This window comes from Xenopus tropicalis, chromosome 9, assembly GCF_000004195.4.
Source record: "Xenopus tropicalis strain Nigerian chromosome 9, UCB_Xtro_10.0, whole genome shotgun sequence".
In the NCBI taxonomy this organism is placed as follows: Eukaryota; Metazoa; Chordata; class Amphibia; order Anura; family Pipidae; genus Xenopus; species Xenopus tropicalis.
In genome coordinates, this window is record NC_030685.2 from 48858757 (window position 1) to 48884439 (window position 25683).

A 25683-nucleotide genomic window follows, 5' to 3' on the forward strand; every position below is an offset into this window, starting at 1 on the left:
AGGTAAAATGCAAGCTTTGTGACGATTTTCAGAAATGTCATAAAAACCGTTCTGTTTAGCATAGCTTTGTAGTTTGGTAGTTTGCAGTAGAAAGATGTATTTACCCATTTTTGTTTTGTCAGAATGTGTACTTTCAGAAAATGTATGGTTTTCTAGGGTTTCTGTACTGTTAGGGGTTCTTATGGCACATAATACACATACCGGGTGCAAAAACTGCACGAGCCGGAGCGTCATTCGTGAAAATGAATATGCACTATTTTTATTTGGGGGCCCCTGTACTCCGCATAGTTTAGTAAATCTATGCATATAGGGCATCAAACTGTTCAGTAGACCTTAGGTGTTCCTAGTTGGGGTGATTTTCCTTTTGTAGGCAAGAAATTGTGTGAGATAAATGCGGCAAATTGCAACATTTTTAGGCGATTTTCTGAAATGTCATAGAAACCACTAGCTTTAGGAAAGCTTTGCAGATTGATACTTTTGTGTAGAAAGGACTCTTTACCCATGTTGGATTTGTCTGAACGTGTACTTTCCAAAAATATATGGCTTTCAGGGGTTACCCTACATTTCTGCAGTTTCTATCCCACATAAAAACTGCCATGTGTTTATGAATTAGGTAAAGGTAAGCCATGAAATTAGTGTGCACTAGGTATATTTTGGGGTCTCTAAGTGCCATGTGCTTTGATAGACCTATGTACAATGGGCATCAAACTGTTCAGTAGACCTCTGGGGTTCATATTTAGGGTGATTTATCTTGGTACCTGATCACCTATAGAAAATAAGATGCTGCATATTGGAAGTTTTGAGGTGATTTTTGGAAATGTCATAAAATTGGCAAACTTAGGAAACCTTTGCGGCTATGTACTTTGGAGTAGAAATACATGGGTACCCATTTTAGAGTTCGGGGAATGTGTACTTTCCAAAAATATATGACTTTCTGGGGTGAGCGTACTTTTTTGTAGCATTATCCCACATATAATGATGTAAATGTGTTGATTTTGCAGAAGCTGAAATGACAGAAATGACGGATCATATGGGGGTAGGTTCATATTGGGGCCCCTACATGCCACATACTTAGGTAAACCTAAACATATTGGGCATCATACTGTTCAGTGGACCCCTGTCGTTCAAGTTCAGGGTGTTTTATCTTGGTACCTAATGATACATGGGAGATTAGATGCTGCAAACTGGAAGCTTTGAGAGGATTTTTGGAAATATTATCAAAATTGGCAACTTTAGGAAAGCTTTGCAACTTGGTACTTTGGAGTAGAAAGACATGGGTAACCATTTTAGATTCGGGGGAATGTGTACTTTCCAAAAATATATGGCTTTCTGGGGTGAGCGTACTTTTTTTGTAGCGTTGTCCCACACAAAATGATGTAAATGTATTGATTTTGCAGGAGCGGAAATGACAGAAATGGCAGATCATATGGGGTATGTTCACATTGGAGCCCCTACATGCCACATACTTAGGTAAACCTATACATATTGGGCATCAAACTGTTCAGTGGATCCCTGGCGTTCAAATTTAGGTTGTTTTACCTTGGTACCTAATACTATGTGGGAGATAAGATGCTGCAAAATGGAAGCTTTGAGGGGATTTTTGGAATTGTCATCAAAATTGCTAACTTTAGAAATGCTTTGCGGCTTGGTACTTTGGAGTAGAAAGACACAGGTACCCATTATAGATTCGGGGGGATGTGTACTTTCCAAAAATATATGGCTTTCTGGGGTGAGCGTACTTTTTTGTAGCGTTATCCCACACAAAATGATGTAAATGTGTTGATTTTGCAGAAGCTGAAATGACAGAAATGATGGATCATATGGGGTATGTTCACATTGGAGCCCCTACATGCCACATACTTAGGTAAACCTATACATATTGGGCATCAAACTGTTCAGTGGACCCCTGGAGTTCAAATTTAGGTTGTTTTACCTTGGTACCTAACACTATGTGGGAGATAAGATGCTGCAAAATGGAAGCTTTGAGGGGATTTTTGGAATTGTCATCAAAATTGCTAACTTTAGAAATGCTTTGCGGCTTGGTACTTTGGAGTAGAAAGACACAGGTAACCATTACAGATTCGAGGGGATGTGTACTTTCCAAAAATATATGGCTTTCTGGGGTGAGCGTACTTTTTGTAGCGTTATCCCACACAAAATGATGTAAATGTGTTGATTTTGCAGAAGCTGAAATGACAGAAATGACGGATCATATGGGGGTATGTTCATATTGGGGCCTCTACATGCCACATACTTAGGTAAACCTAAACATATTGGGCATCAAACTATTCAGTGGATCCCTGGCGTTCAAATTTAGGGTGTTTTACCTTGGTACCTAACACTATGTGGGAGATAAGATGCTGCAAAATGGAAGCTTTGAGGGGATTTTTGGAATTGTCATCAAAATTGCTAACTTTAGAAATGCTTTGCGGCTTGGTACTTTGGAGTAGAAAGACACGGGTACCCATTATAGATTCGGGGGGATGTGTACTTTCCAAAAATATATGGCTTTCTGGGGTGAGCGTACTTTTTTGTAGCGTTATCCCACACAAAATGATGTAAATGTGTTGATTTTGCAGAAGCTGAAATGACAGAAATGATGGATCATATGGGGTATGTTCATATTGGGGCCCCTACATGCCACATACTTAGGTAAACCTAAACATATTGGGCATCATACTGTTCAGTGGACCCCTGGCGTTCAAGTTCAGGGTGTTTTATCTTGGTACCTAATGATACATGGGAGATTAGATGCTGCAAACTGGAAGCTTTGAGAGGATTTTTGGAAATATTATCAAAATTGCCAACTTTAGGAAAGCTTTGCGACTTGGTACTTTGGAGTAGAAAGACATGGGTACCCATTTTAGATTCGGGGGAATGTGTACTTTCCAAAAATATATGGCTTTCTGGGGTGAGCATACTTTTTTGTAGCATTATCCCACATATAATGATGTAAATGTGTTGATTTTGCAGAAGCTGAAATGACAGAAATGATAGATCATATGGGGGTATGTTCACATTGGGGCCCCTACATGCCACATACTTAAGTAAACCTATACATATTGGGCATCAAACTGTTCAGTGGACCCCTGGCGTTCATATTTAGGGTGTTTTATTTGGTTACTTTATGACCTGTAGGGGATAAGATACTATAGACTGGAAGCTTTGAAGCGATTTTTAAAAAAAATCACAAGTTTTGATAAAAACCAATAACTTTAGGAAAGCATTGCGACTTGATAGTTTGGAGTAGACAGACAGTTGTGCCTATTCTGGATTCCCCAGAATCTGTTCTTTCCAAAAATGTACAATTTTATGGGATAAACCTTCTGTTAGTGGAATTTTTGTCCTTGAAATCTAAAGTATGCAGCTTTCTGGAGCAGTGCTTTGGAAATTTGGTAGTGTACTGCTGGGAGTTTTTGACCTACACAAGTGAGAAATCTCCATAAAACTATATATATTTGGTATTGGCACGTTCAGGAGACATGGGACTTTCCAAATCAGGTGTATTTTAGTGCATAAAATAATTTTTGTTTCTGGTGTATGTGTTTATATTATGGAAAATATTTTTTTTACACATTTTTTAGACATTTAGAAGCCTATATCTTGTTACAAAATTGGAATTACACAAAAATTCCACCATATTTTGAAAGCTTAGGATGTCCCGAAAAAAACGATATATAGTGTTCCTGGGTAAACTAAAAGTCCCCCCGAGGAAAAGCCCCTAAAGTCAAACAGTGCAAAATGTTCAAAAACTGTCTGGCAGTAGAAGTTCCACTTTGTTCAAAACGGCTGGCAGTGAAAGGGTTAAACAAAACAAATGGATACTAAATAGGGTTCTTAGTGTATGTGTTTTGGCATTCTCATACCTAGACTTATTAAAGGAGAAGCTTAATACAATTGCCATAAATTGACAAACTAAAACTGTATCAGATTTAAATCATTTAGAAATACTGTTCCTCTAGTAACCCATTTATAATGGCATGTTTATCATACGATACCGGCTTTAGTCAAGTAAAAATAGCGTGTACATATTTCAAATCAACATTTGCCATAGCAGTAGGGGTTTGTGCTTAAATTGTCCTTTGGCAAGACATGTACTTCTGATTAAAGAGCTTTATGGCACAGCTTCCTTCCTGAACACATGCATTTTCTTTGAAACTACGCAAGCAGTGCAACAGATGGATACTCTTTTAAATTCAAATCCGGGTGTTCTTTTTTAAACTAAACAATTACACATTTAATATTTGCTACTAAATGACTAAATATTTTGTATTATACTTTGTGTTTGTGCTTCACAACCCTTGATATTACTAGTATCCTTAAGTAACTTAATGATCATTAGGTTCAATTTAAATGCATTCACTGCTACTTTAAAATTATATTAAACATTTTCCATAATGCTAATAATGCACACTACACTAACTGACACTATACCATAACATGTATTCTTCATATGAAGGTATTTTTTGGAAATCCATTTCCTTCAAGGTCAAATGCCAATAAAGAACAAGCTTTTTCACACTGCTTGTTCTGTAGAATTTATTATTGTTGAGAACATCAGATCTGCTACAGAGAACCTACATATGAAATTACCTAAAAAACGGTAGTTCTGTAATAGGAAATCTTCTGAAATCAATCTCAGGTTAGCTGATTTTAGTCAGCAGTAGAAACAGAATTAGTGTTCAGCAGCCCGTGTAAAAGGTCACTATATCCAGAAAAATAATCAGACTTTTATTTTTTATCAGCCAAATAAAACATATCTGTGACAAATTAGTGCTTGCACTTGCAAAACCTCACTGTCAGAAATATTAAGCACAATAGGGTTCATATAACATAAGAAGGACAAGCTGCAAAGTGCAAAAACAGATGATCCGTACCCTATTTAAGCTCAACCCCAGTCCTGAGTTGAATATGGTGCCTGTAGGTGAAAAATGAATTCAAAGATTTTTACCTGCCAGTGCTGCATATTAGAGTGACAGTACATGAGTGTATTCTGTATTGCATGTCTGGAAAAAAATGCTTTATGTTATGCAGGTATTAGCTGTGCATTGGTAAATTAACTACATGTACCAAACATAGAGCAGCTTTAATTTCCCTGTTAGCCCTGTTTACAAATTACAAATACTATGTTGTAGGCCAATATTCCTCAATTTTATCATTAACCTTCTGTGAGGTACTGTATCAAACGCTTTAGCAAATTTCAAGTAGATGACATCAACTGCCATTCCAGCATCGATGTTCCTGCTCACCTCCTCATAAAAACTAAATGGGTTTGGCAAGTTATGCAATGTTATGCATAAAACTGTGCTAATGCAAACTTATAGTATTGTGATTTGCAATGTATTCAAGTATCATGTCCCTTATTGCCCCTTCCAAAAGCTTTCCTACTACTTATGTCAGACTAACAGGCCTATAGTTTTCAGGCTGAGAACGGGATCCGTTTTAAAATAACGGCACCATTAGAAATTCGCCAGTCTCCCTGCACCATGACAGACCTCAATGAATCCATTTAGTGCATATGTATACTGTATAGATCTCAAGATAAACTAATGCAGAATATAACAAACTACTTTACTTTTTACTTTAGACATTGCTTTTCTATTCTTATTAGTTAAATATTTTATATGTCTAACATTGTTTTAGAGAATAGATTCCTTTTATAAACATGATTGGCAAGTATACTTCATTTCTGAAATCTATCATTGATTATGAAAATTAAATTACTATAAAAGACATCTTGGAATACGCCTTCTTTTCAGTCAAGATTTTTCAGTTTTATTGGTAACTGTCATAAAAAACATTTGATGTCCAATTAGTCATCATTGATTGCATATTTTTTTTAAATGTGAAATTGCATATTTCTTTAATTTTTTATGTTCTATATATAAGGCCTCTGATATAGTCTATACTTAATGATACTTGTGTTAAGATGCAGTATCTATTACATGCAAATATAATTTTATTTACTAGATCAATATCAATAATTAACCAGTTTGACAAACAATATGTTAGGACTGTTATATTTTAATTAAAACATTCATATTTTTTTTAAAAGAAGCTTACTGATTTTCTGTTTATTGATTAAACAAATCTATGCTGGCCAATTCATTCTGTCCATTGTGTGGCATCTTTGCAGGTAAACAAAGATGCCACATCATGGACAGAAACATCTCATTCAGAAACATGAAGGGTTTTCTGCTTACTATTTGTTCAAAAACTGTTGATTTCCTGTGACTCGTTACTTTTTTAACCCTCAAGTGTCCCCATTATTACTGTTTGATCACTATAGGCTTGATATTATGCTTGTCCAAAAAGTCATCTAAACCACTTATAAAGGTATTAACAGAATCTGCCATCACCCATCACAACATCACCTGGCAGGGTATTCAACACCCTCACAACCTCTACCACGAGGAATAGTGGTTAGTGAATCTGCCCCGTTTCACTCCACCAAAAAATTAGTGAAACTACCAAAAAAATTGCGAAACAGCAAAAGGGTCAAGCTCATTTTGATGCTACCGCGCCCATTTTGGCGTAACTAACTTTTCACAAAACTATTTTGCAATGCTGAAATTCATGCCTGGCAAAAAAATTCAGATAATTGTTGCGGTTGTCAAAAAAAAAATATCCATGTGCAACATTTTTCCTGTCCTGCATGGAAAAAAATTTGTGTTCGCTATTTTCTGCGTTTTGCAAATTTTTGAGAATTGTTTTGGCGTTTTGCTAATTCTTTGCTGTTAGGCAAATCTTTTTAAAGATTTGCAAATTTTTCTTTTTTTTTTTTATCTTTCCTAAAGGGTTTTTATATATGGATTACATATGATGGAGTCTTAAAGAAGAGAGACTAATAAAGGCTCATTTGCAACTAATAGTTGAATGCACCCCTTCAGCCTGAAGAATTATGCTCAAGCGCACACATGTAAACCCTGGACTTGGTGGTAATTATTGTGCTCTCTTGATATAGATTCTAATGCCATTGTGACTTCACACAGTAGCACAGGGAAAGCATGCAATTAATGATGTTAATTTGCATCCATCACTTTTAATATCTCATTGAGGATGGCTAAAGAATATAGTAAATAACTGGAGCGATTTGACAGACATTCAGAAAGTGCCCACTATTACACTGGAATTCTGTGGAAAAAAACACTGCTTTGTGTGTTGCAAAATGCTGTTTGTATTTGTAAATGATCTCTAAAATACAAAGAGCATTTTACATGTACACCATGCACTAAAGCTGGTACTGACACTCACATGACAAGGGGACTCCTCAATTAACCCTTCGCCTTAAAGCACCCCACTGAACCCCCTTGTTACATACCTTAATGAAACACCAGGAGACAGAGGTGGAGAAAATGGCCACAGCATTTATTCACATTTTATCAAATAAATAGGACCTTGCCAGCCTAACCCAAGGCAATATTCTAAAGCCATAATTCCATAAGAGGTCGCTACTATGCTCTGCCGTTCCTCGCTGACTTGAATGAGTATTAGACTGCCTCTACCTACAGAGAGGATGGCCCCAAACTCTGCTACCAGCAGGAGCTGCATTACCAACCATGAGAGAAGTTCAGCAGCCCTGCTGCCGGTCCTGGATCTGCAGTGTCTCGATGATAGGAAATCCAAGCAGGCTGTCACATAGCACAAGCAGTAGTAGCGTCTGTATCTATCAATCCACCATGCAGTCACAGGAGAGAACCCCCTTTCTCCCTCTGCTAAAATGACCTGTGCAGTACTGTTTGCTGTGACAAATAAAACTTAAAAGATATTATCATATATCCACTGTTTTGATCCAGAGGAAGGCAAAAAACCCAACCTGAAGCTAGTGCCAATTATGCTTCAAGAGGGAAAAAATTCCTTCCTGACCCCCTTGGCGATCGGAAACATTCCCTGGATCAAGCAATCATAGTTAGCATGAATTAAATACAATGCTGACTCTCAAGTTTATACCGTATAAAGATACAGAAAGCACAATATAACAATGCATTCAGAAAAACATCCACATTCAGTTATTAATAGATAATATGAAAACAAAAAGAAGAGAAACTCCTGACATTTTGCAAAATATGCAAAAAGGGGAGGGTGGGTGGGATGTTTCTACCTGGTCAGAAGATACGGAAGCAATTGTTTCTTTTTTCTGACATCCCTCTCATTTTCTCTGCCCCCCCGGCCAGCTTTCTTCTGCCTTAACTCTTTCCTTCTCACCTAATCACAGTTGAACCTAGTTCTGCCAATCTCTAAACATAAACCAGTGTAATCTGGCTGCTGGTTATTCGTATCCCTTGTCATGCAGCCCCTGCGCTTATAGCTCCAGGGCTTTCCTTTCCTTCAGTTTTTGTGAAGTCTGAAATCTCTACAAGGCATGTACTGCAGGAGTGTGGTTAAGCCATTGGTGTGTATACATTTCTAACAAATTTTCAGTTGCTACAAGTTTTGCAGCTAGACTGCTGTCTATAACTGGTGCATGGTTCAGGATTAGTAGCGTCATATTCAGCCCTATAGCATGACATCTGATAATTCCTTTTATCAATAAGTGCAATACTTATCAGCTTATTGAAGAGTCTAGAGCAAAATTAGGCCTAGGAGAGAGGAAGAGATAAGTGGATTATGGTTAAAGGGGTTTGGGAGCATAAAAGGAAATGGAAAAGAAATGAAAGGCAAATAAGGCCTGAAAGAGAGATCAGAAGGGGAATGAAGGGGAGAAATTAAGTGGAGGGATGCTAAAGGAAAAAACACAGAAAAGCAAAAATGTGGGAACTAAAAGATGAAGGAAAATAGTATGTGAATAATGAAATAAAAGAATGTGAACAGAGAAAAAAAATTGTATTATAACAGAAAAAGATGTAAAAAGGTGTAACTCACAAAAAAACCAATGTTAGAATAATACAACAAAGAAGAAAAGTATAGAAAAAGCAATAAAAGAAAAGGGAAAGTTTAATTTTAAAAATTATAGCAAAACAAATAAGTTTACCCCAGAAAATGATACACATCAGAACACATACTGCTGAATTCCTAATGGGTATAAATGTCGTTCCTGAACTACCAAATACAAAGCTTTGAACATTTTCAAAATTGCTTCACAGCTTGCATATTGCATTTACAGCATTTTATCTCTCATATGTTGCTTGCCAGGGGTTTTCTGAATAGGCTGATTGCCCCCGTATGCGCAAGATTATTAATGTATCGGCATGTAAAGACCAAAAAATGAAAATATTGCATACAAATCATTGAAGTCACATTGGCTGCTGCAATATTAGAGGGATAATTCACCTTTAAATTAACTTTTAGTATGTTATCCAATGGCAAATTCTTGGGTATTTTTCAATTGGTCTTCATTTTTTATCTTGCACACTTTTTAAATGACTTGCTTTTTTCTTCTGCCTCTTTCCAGCTTTCAAATAGGGGTCACATACTCAGAAACCTAAAAACTATTGCTTTCTATGACTACAATTTAATTGTTGTCTTTATTTTTTATTGCTTTCTGTTAATTAATTCTACTCATATTCCAGTCTCTTATTCGAACCAATGTCTGGTCACTAGGGTAATTTGAAATCAAGCAACCAGACAGCTGCTGAGATTCCAAGCTGGAGAACTGCTGAACAAAAAGCTGAATAATAAACCACAAATAAAAAATGAAGACCAATTTCAAATTGTCTCAGAATCGCACTCTCTGCATCATGCTAAAAATTTATTTTATAAGTGAGCAACCCCTTTATATATGAATAATACATTTACTGCATTTTGTGTGGGGTAAAGGCACAATAAAATAAGTTCACTCACATAAACCATGCATTTTTTTGGAATATACATTGCACTGAATGCAACATGGAAAAATATTTATTTATATTATATTTGTATATATTTATTATATTTGTATTTCCTTAAAGCTTGCATTTTACAGCATCTTAATTCTCACATGTTATGCTAACATAAAACTTTCTAAATATGAATGCAAAGGGTCTTCTGGACAATTACTATCTATAGGATTTCCAGTGTGCCATATAGTGAGGCCCAAAATGAAAATAGTGCATAAGAATTTTCATGGTTGACATGGCTGATAAGAAATATGTACCCTCCCATGTATTTTTGCATCAGAAAACCCTGACAGCAAAATTACCTAAGAAAACCATATTTTTTAGAAAGTACAAATTCTGCAAAAAAAAACAAAAATTGATAAAAACTTCTCTCTACTCTAAAACTAAAAATTAGCAAAGCTAAACTAAACTTAAGTCCTTATGAAAATAGTCACAAATCTTGCATTTTACAGCAATTTATGCCCAACATATCCTTACTTGCAGGGGTTCTCTAAACAGTGTGATGACCAATATTCATAGAATGATAAAACTATGTGCCATGTTGAGGCCCTAAAATGAAATTATTGTCCTTTATATGTAAGCAAAAGAAATGCAAAATGCAATAAAATTGCTCAAATGCAATTAAAGGTTCAGTAGTTTTGCTATGCAGTGGACATTTTAGAGGCACAAACAAACATTTAACTACATAGTAGTAAAAATAAGAATGAGTAAAAGGCTAAGAATGCAATACAGTCACCAAAATGAAATACAAAGTAATTACACTATTAAATTAGCAATTACTCACTAAATAAATAAAAGTGACTGACAAATTGTTGCAAAATGTACGTGCTTACTAGTGATGAGCAAATTTTTTCGCCAGGCATGGATTCGCAGCAAATTTTCACATTTCGCCATTGGCGAATTGTGTAGCGAAACTTCCACGAAAATTTGCCACAGAAAATTTGTTGCGCGTCAAAAAAAGTTACCATCATGTAAAAAAAGTCATGCAACAAACACGTTTCGCAGATTTTTCAGTACAGATTCGCTCATCACTAGTGCTTTCACAGCCTTACAAAAAGCCACAGAACCTAAAGAAAACAATATTTGACTATTTTTACAAATATGATGGCTGTCATGCTGGAGTATTTCAGGCTAGGAAGAACATGTAAACATAATTGGGGTCCCAATCATAAGAAGAAGAAAAAAGTCAGAGTTTAAAAATATATTCACTTTTTATTAAAACTTGAAATTTTGATCACTTTACAGTTTTTGCTTTTTAAAGCATTTAGCTTTTAAATCATGCTTCTTACAATTGGCATTGGTGTTTCTGCAGGAGGACTAAATGAGTACAATACAATAGCTTCAATAGACTCATAGATCCTTTGACTTACAGAAAGGTTCTAGCCTATTACTGTCAATTCTACAAATGAGCTTGTACAGCAAGTCAGAGCTAACCTTCAGAATTATAATTGCCATTTTCTTCTAGTTACTTTAATCGCTCTGCATTTTAGAAAGCAAATGGAACAAATGTATGCAAAATACTAGGCCAGTGTTTAATAAAGAATAAAATGTCAAAGTTGTAGGGATCAACTTTTTTAACCTCTTGAGCCAAGGACCTTAGTCAGAAAAATTGCAAAAAAAAGTATCTGATTTAAAAATCAAATGACAATTTAATCATTATTACACTAAACACTGGTGTATTAAAACTGATTTATTAGCTCTGGGCCAATTACATCTTCTTTTATCTGAGATTATGCTATTAATAGACATTTACAAATGTACCCACAATTGGACTCAATGGGGAGGGCATGTTCATCCATTTACTGGGGTACTTGCAGCCAAACATGTTCCTGCACTTCCCCATGGTTGTCAGTGTTTCTTTCCTGCCTTTTATAGTTACATGGTTACTAAGGAGCACATTTACTAAGCAATTTTGAGAAAAAGTTATTTTTTTAACTTCTAGATATTTTCGAGATTTACGAATGAGGGTTTGCCAGTACTCAATTTTTCTGATATAATTTTTGGAAAATTTGAGTTTTCAGAAAATAACTCCCATAATTCATGATTTATTAATGTTTAGTTAAAAATTGGCAGGTTTGATCTGTCGATTACCATTGAGTTTTAGAATGGTAGAGCAATAGAATAGTCAGTGACAGCCTGTCCTTGGAGTTAATCCCTTCATTGTTTTCTGTTTCAAAAAATTTAAATGGGAAGTTAATTCCATCATTGTTTTCTGTTTCATGCATTTTCAAGGGGAAGTTAATCCCATCATTGTTTTCTGTTCCACCCAGTTTCAAGTGAAATTTAAACACATTATAGTTTTCCAAGAATGAGCGCCAATGCTCCTAAAATGGCTGCTGGAGCAATTCCTGTTTGGGAAAAATCAAGAGGATTCATGGAAACAAACTTCCGCTTAAACTCAAATTTTTCAAGTTTAACAATCCTTTTGGCTCAAATATAGGATTTTTTTAATGTAAACTCTAAATTTTCATATGAATGATTCAAGCATTATTGTAACATTTTAGAAATACAACAATGATCAAGTTTAATTTGAATTTATACCATGTTGAGTTTTTGCAACTTTCAAGCCAAGAAAAAAAACAAATTTTAGTAAATCAGCACTCTATTATAGTGTTTATATTCATATAAGTAGCGCGTACATAAGTAGCTGCGTACATAAGTAGCACTTTATAAATAAAGTTATACATACATACATACATAAAAGGTAAGCTTTATCAGAAAGGGCTATATAAATAAAGCCATACACACTGACAGAAAAGCTACACCGAGTCCTCTATCAAAAGAAACACAGGATTTATTTTCTTCTCTTTCTGTATGTTTTTCTTTCAGAACAATCATTCAGGGCATGGGCATAAGTCTGCTCAGTTTGCTCCTCTTCGCCCCTTCTCCTGCTTCCCCTCCCATCAGAATTTGTTCCCCCTCTCATAAGAATTTGTTCCCCCTTCCAACTGTGCTATGTAATATTAGCTACCAGCAGCTAGAGCTGCACAAGCTTATGACACCAAGCTAAAATGGCAGCTGCTATCTTAAACAAACAGAGGGGGCTTCTAGGGCTGTTTACTCAGGCATAGTAAAGCTTTCTGCAGAATAAATATAGCATTCTAGCTTGCACTACTGTGGCTAATCTATTGGCAGTAAAAGGTCAAAATGCCTTTCCTTCCCCTTTACGGGAATAAATTGAGAACAATCATAATTTAATAATATTTTAAACAACAACCATTTATGTTCTGTGTTTTTAGCAGAAAACCTAATGCCCCAATCTATGCTCTGAAGGACAACCATTAAGGAGTTAAAATTTGCTTTTCTGAAATAAAGGCCTCTTTGCCCCTGTGTATATTTACATAGTTACATAGGGTATAGACTATATATACAAAGATAAATACTAACTGTAGATATTAGTATCACAATAGCCTTGGATACTATGTTTGTTCAAGAACTCATCCAAGCCCCTCTTAAAGGCATTAACAGAATCTGCCATTACCACATCACTAGGAAGGGCATTCCACAACCTCACTGCCCTCACTGTGAAAAACCACCTACGCTGCTTCAAATGGAAGTTCCGTTCCTCTAATCTAAAGGGGTGGCCTCTGGTGCGTTGTTTTTTTTTATTGGAAAAATAACATCCCCTATCTGCCTATAATCCCCTCTAATGTACTTGTACAGAGTAATCATGTCCCCTCGCAAGCGCTTTTTTTCAGAGAAAACAACCCCAACCTCGACAGTCTAACCTCATAGCTTAAATCTTCCATCCCCTTTACCAGTTTAGTTGCACGTCTCTGCACTCTCTCCAGCTCATTAATATCCTTCTTAAGGACTGGAGCCCAAAACTGCACTGCATACTCAAGGTGAGGCCTTACCAGGGACCTATAAAAAGTCAAAATTATGTTTTTATCCCTTGAGTCAATGCCCTTTTTTATACAAGACAGCACTTTATTTGCTTTAGTAGCCATCGAATTACATTGCCTGAATTAGACAACTTGTTATCTACAAAAAAACACAGATGCTTCTCCATTAAGGATACCCCTAACAAACTACCATTTAGTAGATAGCTCACATTTATATTATTTCTACCAAAGTGCATAACTTTGCAGCACATTGAACGTTATTTTCCATTTTGCTGCCAATTTTTCCAATTTTGTCAAATCGCTCTGCAAAGCGTCATCATCCTGCATGGAACTTATAGTTTTGCACAATTTAGTGTCATCAGCAAAAATAGAAACAATACTCTCTATGCCCAGCTCCAGGTCATTAATAAACAAGTAAAAAACCAAGGGACCAAGGACTGACCCATGCAATACTACACTAACAACAATAATATCAATATATTATTAAATATTAAAGTGTGATGTTACACCTTTTTTTGGAGGGGAGGTGGCTTGTAACTTAGCACCTTATTTTTTCAGTTTTCTGTGATAGCAGGTAGGCCTCAGGTGGATTTGTAGTTTGGTAGCTGAGTTATTATGTTATAGCTACACATCTACGTGACTGTGCAGCTTTTTTTTAAAAATACATTTGCTTTAATTGGCAATTCTGATTGACTTCCAGATGGTCTGTCATTTGCTAGCAAGTATTATAAATAAATGTTTAAGTGTTTATATTAGTTCAGACGCTATGTATAGGAAATGCAGTGTGTATTTTTTTGTAATTTTAAAGGGAGAAAAATGCAATTATATTTTCCTATTTAGAGAGTATTCTGTTATAGTAAATAATCTAAGCCAACAAAAATGATTGATTTGTTCATGCTGATTTTCAGTTTTTTAAGGGACCCAACCCGGTTAGCCATACAGAGACAGGTTAGCTATGAAAATTCTTTAGATGTTAAGGAAACTTGTTCAGTTTTATGCAATTCATGAAGAAATAAACTAATTAACTGATTTCCAGAAAGCTATAGCAGGAAATATTCTACATACTCAGATCAAAGTATACCTAAACAGTAACTGGGAAGTAATTGTTTTTTTTGTTACTTATATTTTTATTGTTTTTTTTTTTTTGCAAATAAACATTTATACAACACATAAAAAAGAAGTATTAAAAAAACCCCCAGAAAGAAACAGAGAAAGGCATGGTAAGTATACTAATGATAATGAACCTAAGTTCTGCTGGCTGTGGTTGTCCTGGGGTGATGACAGTTTTTCTCCTTATTGTTATCTCCTTATTGTATCCCTTCATTCTCCTTGTGTGAATGATCGTTGAGGTCTTGTTGTGGAGATGGGCAATCCTGGACTTAAAGTTTCTGTTGCTTTCAATTCTTTGGTAGAGTTCTTCCTAGGTTGGGAGAGTTGTTGTTTTCCATTTGGATGCTATGGATATGCGGATTGTGGTTAGAATGTGGTTGGCGAGTTTTTGTTGTGATCTGATGAGACCAGTAATAGGTCTGCCTAGTAAGAAAGTAGTTATGCTTTTTTGAATTGTTTGATGCATAAGGGATGTCAGAAGATCTCGGGCCTTATACTGGGAAGTAATTGTGATGCAAAAAGCATACTACAAAAGAGGTTTGGGTTGGGAGGGCATGTTGTATGTTTGGCAGCTGTCAGGGAGACAAAGTGGTTAGGACAAAGTTACCATGACAATCCCTGAATTCTGATATTTATATTTTCATAACTTGTCAACAAGTCACTTTTATCTTTTGGCTTATGAAAGCACACAGGTCAGATTCAAAAGCAAACTAACTGAACAGTTATGGCCCCCCTCAAGTCACTGATTATTTACTGACTGCTAATAGCTTAGAGAGCTGTTGGGGTGAAGACACACGGAGCTACTAGTAGCAGTTTCTTGCGGCACCAAAAATAGACAATGCTGATCATTTACTGATAATTGTCTTTACCTGTGTTTTACCAGAGGAAATTATTTGTATTGTCTATGGCAGGGTAATTTCTAGCATTTAGTAGCCATGACAAGTAGCTTCTACTTAGTAGTAGGAAGTAGTGTTATGGCCATTATGTTAGACATCTGCTCCATCTCACTCCAGCCTTCATAGATTACATTTTTTCCTAACTAACTATATTGAAAACATTTTTTATTTTGCGCAGTCTATCTATTTTACCCAGTTTCATTTTTACACTAAACTGTCCTTTAAAGACTAGTGGCGTACCTAAGTTAAATTATAACTGCTAATACTTCCACAGGAAATCTTGGCCACCTGAGCATGATTGCCCCATGACATTTCAAGAGCAGAAGTGCATTACCCTATCTCTGGAACACGCTGCCCCACTGCCTCATTATATCCACAAGAACCCACAAGAACCTTAGCTATATTCTTCCTCAGAACTCTTAACTCCACTTACCTTATTAAACACTCTCTAAAAAATTTCAATCCTCTTATCAGCCCAACCAATTCAGATTGAAACAGTGTGATTGGCATTACACTTTACTACTAAGCTGTACTACTATTAAGTTATGCTTCATGAGTAGTGATGAGCAAAGGTAAGGGTTCTGCGCAGGCAAGGGAACTGGAATGTGTGACAGGAGGAACTGGGAAAGACTAAGGGGCTGATTTACTAATCCATGAACGGTCCGAAGGCGTCCAAATGCGTTTTTTCATAATGATCGGTATTTTGCGATTTTTTCGTAAATTGCCACGACTTTTTCGTAGCCGTTACGACTGTTTCGCAAATTGTTGCAACTTTTTCGTAGCGTTACGACTTGCGCGAATTGTTGCGACTTTTTCGTAGCCATCGCGCCGAGTACGAAAGTTTCGGATTCATTCAAGCTTCAGTATCGTGACTTTTCTTGGGCCAGGTTGGAGCTTCAGAGTGCCATTGAGTCCTATGGGAGGCTTCCAAAATCATGCAAAGTCTGAAAGTTTTGCCCGCCGTTTACGAGCGCTCAATACGAAAAAGTCGCGACAATATACGATAAAGTCGTAATGGCGACGAAAAAATTGCAAAAAATACGAAAAAGTCGCAAAATGTTCGTTTCCAATCCGAATTTTTCCCATTCGGATTTGAATTTGTGGATTAGTAAATCAGCCCCTAAGCATAGCTGTGGAACAGGTGGGGTACAAAACCAGTTAGACAGTGCAGTACAGGATCAGGTACCAGGAGTGTATTCAGCAGAAACAGCCAGGATCACAACCAAACAGTCAGCCCAGTACAGAGTCAGGCTCTGGAAGATCAGTCAAAGGACAGTTTAGGCCATAATACAGGGTCAAGGAACAGAGAATCAGAACTATCTAGAATAGACCTACTTTGGACAATGGGCAAATTGTCCTGGCACCTTTAAATATTTGAATTTCACACCAATGTGATGACATCAGACACGGGCATGCTGAATAAAAAGAATCATGTGCACAGACGTGTACAAAACCTGGAAGAATGCTTGTGCAATGCTGGAGAAGAAGGTTGCGGGCGTTCCGGCACGGGAAAAGTTGGGCATCCCCACCACCCCACTTCTGCTGTCATTGTAGAATTCAAAAAATTAGGTTTTTGCAGCAAGAGAAAATATTACTTAATTCATATTTAACAATATTAATAATATGACAATCAAGCAGAAAAATGTATTATCACATGTTTGTGAGCCAGAAGTGATAAACACAAAAACTAAAGTTTTACATTTTTAAAATAAATTGAAGAATGCTTTTATCCTAGTTCAGAAAAGAACATAAAATCATTTAAAACTTCAGTATGATTCATCAGCAATTAGATAGCACTATAGACACTCACAGTCTCTTAGGGATGGCAATTACCTGAGTATATTCTTTCTATGAGGACCAGTAAGCAAAGTACAGTATTTTATTTTTGTATGTAGGCTCAGAAATAATTGAACTTTTAGTTCTGTGACTTGTAAAAGAATAAGATATATGACAGGTCTTGAAAAGAGCACTGCAATAGCCAAACAAGTCCTACAAATATAGACATTACCTGCGCATAGGTTAACAGTTCACTTTTTATCAATTTCTTTCTTTGCAGAAAAAGACATTTCAAAAATGAATTTCTTTATAGATTGGTGTAAAGATGGATGGCCTTGACTAGTGGCAGAATCCCATTTGACACATTATGTGCTTCATTTAGTTAACTCCTATTTATGGGGAGGCACATTTAACAACAACTTTAGTGGTTTTAGAAGTTTTTAAAACCAAAAATAAACTGATTTTCTTTCAAACTACAAATGCCAAGTGATTTATTAAAACAAACTTAAAAAAAAAAAAGCACAATACGAAAAAAAAACGCAAATTTTTCATTTTGTTGCACAAATTAAAGTATCAAAAAAACACAAACCAAAGAAAGATTAGCCTACTGAAAAAGAACAGCTGCCATTAACTTACACATGAGCTTTTTTTTTTTGCTGCAGTCTAATTTCTTGCCATGATCACTAGCATGCGTAAGGGTGGTCCACCTTAGAGTTAACGTTTAGTATGTTATTGAATGGCCAATTCTATGCAATGTTTCAATTGATCCTTACTATTTGTTTGTATAGTTTTTTAATTATTTGCCTTCTTCTTTCAACTCTTTGCAGTTTTTAAATTGGGGTCACTGACCCTAGCAGTGAAAAAACTCTTGCTCTGTGAGGCTACAGTTTTATTGTTATTGTTACTTTTTGTAACTTTCTTTTCTATTCAGGCCGTCTCCTATTCATAAACCAGACTCTCATCCACACCACTCCCTTATTACAAAGGTAACTTTGATCCTAGCAATCAAATAGCCCCTGAAACTCCAAACTGGAAGGCTCCTGGACTGAAAATGAAAACTACAAATAATAAAAAATGAAGACCAATTGCAAATTGTCTCAGAATATCATGCTATACATCAAACGTTATCAAATGTTAACTCAAAGGCGAACAAGTCACTAGAAAAAAGTTAATCACCATGTTCTATTCATTTTCAGCAAGACTTCTATTAAAATATAATTAAATCTTATTGTATTTTACCAAATGTTGCATAAGGATTATCCGTTTTTAATGTATGTTTCTTAAATGAATCTTCTACATGGCCATAAATTAGACATTATAACAGCCTCCATTTATATGGTGACAGTTATTTCCATAGAAAGGATGGTAGAAGAAACTGTTCTAAACAAGCTTAAAGGGAAACTATATCCCTGAACATTGAAGGTCTCTCTACATGGCACTGGAAAGAAGTGGCTGTCTATTGCCATGAACATGTTAAGCCTCCTCTGCACCTACCTATAATGCACCCCTGTGGGTTTTAAATGAAACTTAGAAAGGCTGATCAATTACCCTTTGAGTAATCTAATATATACAATTATGTACACTGAGATTAAAAAAAAAGAAAACTCACCCTTCCTTTGAAACAGTACAGGTTGTGTAGGGATTTTTCTGTCCAAACCCACGGAGAAGGGAAGGGAGAGGTAGAATTATTGATGCTTTTGAACATACCCATTAAGCAATCATGTGGAATACAATTTAGCACACTAGCTGTAACAGGTGGGAATTTTCTGTGCAAATTAGTCAACAAGCTAGTATTACAAATAACACTTAAGCAGCCAATTTTCGCCAACATTTTCTACATCCCAACCACATTATATATTATATACATTTACTTATCCACAAACACTCCGAGCGTTTGTTCGTTCGTTCGTTCGTTCATTCGATCGGCCCTATTGTATTTTCCACTACTTTTTCGTACCTTGCATGACTTTTCTGACGCTTGCGCAACTTTTTCACCGCTTTCGCGACTTTTTCATATTTTTAGCGCAAAAAAATCAAACCGGTTTTGCCGCTGTTTACAATCGTTTGGTACGAAAATTTCTTGACTTTCGGATCGCCAATACAGGTATGGGACCCCTTATCCGGAAACCCATTATCCAGAAAGCTCCGAATTATGGAAAGCCTGTCTCCCATAGACTCCATTGTAATCAATTATTTCCAAATTTTAAAACTGATTTCTTTTTTCTTTGTAGTATTAAAACAGTGTCTTGTAATTGATCCCAACTAAGATATAAATAATCCTTATTGGATGCAAAACAATCCTATTGGGTTTAATTAATGTTTTATTGATTTTTTAATAGACATAATGTATGGAGATCCAAATTACGGAAAAACCCCTTATCCGGAATACCCTTGGTCCCGTGCATTCTGGATAATGGGTCCTATACCTGTACAATATTATCGTGACTAATACAATTTTTTCATAAGCATTTTTGTGATATTTGCGATCTTCAGAAATTTTCGTTTCCAATCCGAATTTTTCCCATTTGGGATTCCAACTGGTGTTTTAATAAAACTGCCCCTAAGGTATCTTAGATCCCTTTTATCCACACAGTTATCCATCTCTAGCTTTGCATGCCTGTAAGCCGCATGGTTTGTGTAATAAACTGGGTGAACCTTTATTAATATTAATAATCTGTAGTAATTAACAAGAATAAAAATATGAATAAAAATATTCAGGATCAAAGATAAAACCTTCTGATGAACTGTTAGTGAGCAATAACTTACACACACAAGAAATAATAGAATTAAATAGATTTACTTAGCTTTATATGTTACAAGGATAGTTACAAGGATAAAGTTCTATGTCAATTCAGCACAATCGGGGAGACCCACAACCTTTGGGTCATGACCTTCAGGTTTCTGATAAAGTAATGATCCAGATGTCATGGCACTCGTATAGGAGTCCGAGGCGAAGCTACTTACACAAGTTGGAGGCTCTCTTTTATACCAGTTTTTTGAAAACCCTCAACACTCTGGGGCTCATTTATCAAAGCACGATCGCTTCCAAATACAAAAAATCATATTTTTTTGTAAAATTTTCGTACTTTCGTAATTTTTTGTAAATTTGTGCAACTTTTTCGTACTTTGTGACAAAAAAGTGCAACAATTTGTGCGACAAAATCATATTTGTTGCGCCAAGTACGAAAGTTTCGGATTCATTCAGCTTCTGTATCCTGACTTTCCTTTGGCCAGATTGGAGCTGCAGAGTGCCATTGAGTCCTACGGGAGGCTTCCAAAAACATACACAGGAGGATCAAAGTCAGAAAGGTTTTCCCGCCGTTTACGATTGTTCGGATATGAAAATTTCATGACTTTCGGATCACCAATACAATATTATCGTGGCTAATACGATTTTTCGTAAGCTTTTTTGTGATATTTGCGATCATCAGAAATTATTGTATCTAATCCAAATTTTACCCATTTCAGGATTTAAATTCGTACTTTGACGAATCAGCCTTTAAGGGGCTGATTTACTAAGATTTGTTTTTTTCTGCCCTTGAAAGTCGTATAACTTCGACATGGTATAAATTTGAATTAAACTCGATCACTGTTGTATTTATAAAATGTCACAATAATGCTTGAATCGTTTGTACAAAAATTTTGTTTACATTCAAAAATCCCAAATCTTTTGAGCTGAAAGTATTGCTTAAACTCTAATCGAGTTCAAATTCGAGTTTAAATGGACATTTGTTTCCATGAATTCTCTTTATTTTTCCCAAACAGGAATCGCTCCAGCAACATTTGAGGAGCATTGGCGTTTATTCTTGGAAAACAATAATGTGTTAAGTTTCATCTGAGTTTCCAAGAATGAGTGCCAGTGCTCCTAAAATGGCTGCTGGAGCAATATCTGTTTGGGAAAAATGAAAAGGAAACAAATGTACGTTTAATGTCATGGAAACAAATGTCTGTTTAAACTCAGATTTTTCGAGTTTTAACAATGCTTTCAACTCAAAACATTCAGGATTTTCGGGATGTAAACTTGATAAAAGCATTTTTGTGACATTTTAGAACATCAGAAATTATCGTGGTTACTCCAAATTTTTACCATATCGTGTTTTAAGTCCCCCCAAAATCGAATTTTAAAATGTCATGAAAATTATTTTTCTTGGTCGTATGAAATATTGTGGTTGCTTTCTGAAAGTCACTAAATTTTCGGATCCAAATGTTCGTAAACGGCGCAAAAATCTTTCTGGGCTTTGAAACCTTCAATGTATGATTTTGGAAGTCTTCCAAATAGGACTCAATGGCACTCTACAGATCCAACCTGGCCAAAAGATAGTCACAGTACAAAAGCTTGAATGAATTCCAAAATAGTCGTAGTCTTTGTGAAAAATACGACTTTTTTGTGGAAGTTAACCCAAACCACAAAAAAGTTGTGGCATTTTAACGAAATTATCATGGACATAATGAAAAGTTCTATAAATGAGAAGAAATACGATTTTTTCTGGAAAAAAAATTTGTGGACCCCTTAGCTCCATTATCTTAGCTACATCAACTCTTAAACTCAACCCATACACCTAAATGAATTCCCTTTCCATGTAAACCTAAAAAAAACTCAGTTGGTACTGGGACCATATGATAGTTAATATTATAAGCAAAATAATGAAAGAAATATCACTGTAATGAAAGGTGTGTTCATTTTTCATTGGCTAGTATTCTGCAGTATTTGTTCACACTGCCTATGAGTAAAATAACCCATTGTAGGCATACACACTAAAACTGAATGAATTGATGATGTGTGAAACAAAAATTCTGTATAAAATATGAAAAATATTAACATGTTGATTGAGCCACAGCCTACAGGTTTTATTTTACCAGTTACTTAACCAAAAGAACAGCTTTGCTACTGAAATCCTGTTCATTCCATATAATCACTACATGCTATATAATTAGCGTATGTCATTTTTTGTCTAATTTATGAAAATAGTGAAAAGCAAACACAGCAGACTATAGAAACGCATTACTTGACTGCAAAATGATTACATTTTTCTCTCTCAATAACTATAATTTAGCAGCAGATAATTCATTTAGGTATTGGGAATATAACAATTCATTAAAGGGTATGGGCAAATGAAAATGCATATTGCATGAGCATTTCAAAATGGAAATTAAAATAAAATGCAGTTTAATGGTTTTGACAAGTTGTGCTGAAATAACTTTTTAAGCACCTGTTTTGTAAAATAAAATATGATAAAGTTAACATTGTGGATATTATTCAATAGTTTATGAAATGAAGGTGGTTTTTAGCAAAGGTACAAAGGGAGGTTTTTGAAACCATGAAAAAACTCATTTTCTCTAAAACAACGAATGCCAAGTGATTTATTAAAACAGCTTTTAAAAAAAAAAGCATAAACGAGAAAAAAAAATTATAACAAAACGCAAATTTTCATTTTTTTTTTGTTGCACAAATGAAAGCATCAATAGAACCGAAAACCTCTAAAACCCAAAGTAAAAACGACAGCTGCCATTGACTTCTACATGACCTTGACAGCTTTTTAATGACAAATCTTTACTTTTTGTTGCAGTTTCACTACACACTATATTGCAAAAGAATTACATTTTCCCACAAAAAAAAAATCACATTTTTGTTAAAAAACTATGAATCATTAAAAAAGGACCCTTAATAAATGCCTCCCTTAGAAGGCAAAGCTAGACAAACAGAAATTCATTACTCAAGAATATAATTTGTATCGTCAACAGAAAACTTAAACCAACTATAAAAGGAAAGAGCTATGTTTTCACCATGAATTATGACTGCACTACAATGTGTTTTTCATTTACTTTATGAAATAGCGAAACTAGCTTAGTAGGGACTTTTACTTACCAACTAGCTATATTATAGACAGTATTATTACTCACCTTTAAAATCTTTTAATTTGAAAAATTAAGCAAAATAGAAATACTAAGGGGCTGATTTACTTACCCACGAATGGAGTCCGATTGCGTTTTTTTCGTAATGATCGGTACTTTGCGATTTTTTCGTATGTTTTGCGATTTTTTCGGATTCTTTACGAATTTTTCGGATCCAATACGATTTTTGCGTAAAAACGCGAGTTTTCCTATCCATTACGAAAGTTGCGTAAAAAGTTGCACATTTTGCGTAGCGTTAAAACTTACGCGAAAAGTTGCGCATTTTTCGTAGCGTTAAGTTTTAACGCTACGAAAAATGCGCAACTTTTCGCGTAAGTTTTAACGCTACGAAAAATGCGCAACTTTTTACGCAACTTTCGTAATGGATACGAAAAACTCGCGTTTTTACGCAAAAATCGTATTGGTAACGAAAAATTCGTACAGAATCCGAAAAAATCGCAAAACATACGAAAAAGTCGCAAAATGTTCGTTTTCAAGTCGGAACTTTTCCAATTCGGGTCGGATTCGTGGGTTAGTAAATCAGCCCCTAAAAGTAATTTTCATCTATTTGAAAAAATAATGCCTCTAAACATAGTTACATAGGGTTGAAAAAGGGTTGAGTCCATCAAGTTCAACCCATCCAAGTAAACCCAGCACACACAAACCTATACTGACCTATACACTCACATACATAAACTATATATACAAACATTAATATTAACTGTACATTTTAGTTATTAAATCAGAATAGCCTTGGATACTATGCTTGTTCAAGAAATCCTCCAAGCCCCTCTTAAAGGACAAGGAAAGGCAAAGTCACTTGGGGGTGGCAAAATGTTAGGCACCCCCAAGTGACTTTAATCGCTTATCTTGTACCCCGGGCTGGTGCCCCTGTTAGGAGAAAACAGCACCAGCCTGGGGTACCTGGGGCGATGCGCTTCCTCCTTCCTGCTTAGTTTAGCTGTGACTATGCGGTAGGCGCATGCGCAGTAGAGTGTTAAAGTTTGGCTTTTTCACTCTACTGCGCATACGTGCACTCGCGAACCAGGAAGAAGGAAGTGATGCAGCTACCCCGGGCTGGTTCTATTCTCTCCTAACAGGGGCACCAGCCCGGGATAAAAGGTAGGCGATTAAAGTCATTTGGGGATGCCTAACATTTCACCTATTTATTTTCAATGGTGAAGTGTAAAATGCTGTCAGTCCCACAATTTTTATGCCTGAGTTCCCAAACTTAGCAAAGTTGGTTACTGGGGACTGCAGTTCAAAAATAGGAAAAGTGGGTTGGGCCACTAACAGCCAATCAGATTTAATCCATTGAAATGTATTGGTTTAAATTTAAAATGCTGCCATTCTCACACTATTTATGCCAGGGTGCCCACTGTTTGTCACTGGGTGACTTCAACTCAAGGTTAGAAAAAGTGGGCACACCCACCAACCACCAATCACAATTCACCTATTGACATTTATTGGTTTAAATTTAAACTGCTGCCGTTTTTTATCTATTAATCCTAGGGTCCCTAAACTTTGCAGAGTTAGTCACTGGGTAACTGCAGTTCCAGGTTAGAAAGTGGGTGAAGCCACCAACCGCCAATCAGATGTCACTTGTTGACTTTAAATGGGGAAATTTAAATTGCTGCCATTCAGACACTATTAAAACCAGGGTCCCCAAACTTTGCACAGTGGTTTTTACTGTATAACAGTGGTCCAAGGTTAGAAAAATTGGCGGAGACAACAACAGACCAGATTTCATTCAGTGACTTCACGTTTTTCAACCAACATGAAGTTTGTTCTCAAACCTCCCTTTCTAGTTAATTGTTATAATTTATATTTGCATTTAAAATATAAAACTGATCACACATTTCTAGTATTTTTTCTGCTACCCAATGCATACAACAGTGTAGCCATTTTTGTTGATCTTTTGACATAAGAAAACTTTTTAAAAAGAGAAATACTGATCATAAAAGCTTTATAACAATGATTTTCATACAATAATATTTCAAACCCCAACATTTGTAGTTCATCACTTGATCAGTACTTCTATATGTCATTAGCAAATGTGGAGAGATCTGAAGGAATCATTATCACTAAAACAGCTATCCAAGTTCCAAGAATATGTGTTTACCCAAATGTGTTTACATATTTATTTTGGAAAATTGTCGTTATTAAAAATTAATGTTAAAAGTCCAGAAGCGTGCACACATAACTCATGGCTCCTTACTTTATTTGTTCACTTTAATACTTCATTTTAACACTACAGCAAAGCCCAGGAGCCCTATGTATTAAATATTTTTTTTTTAATTTTAATAAACTCAAATGTTTACTTACTGGTTAAAGTTAAATGCCTTTTAG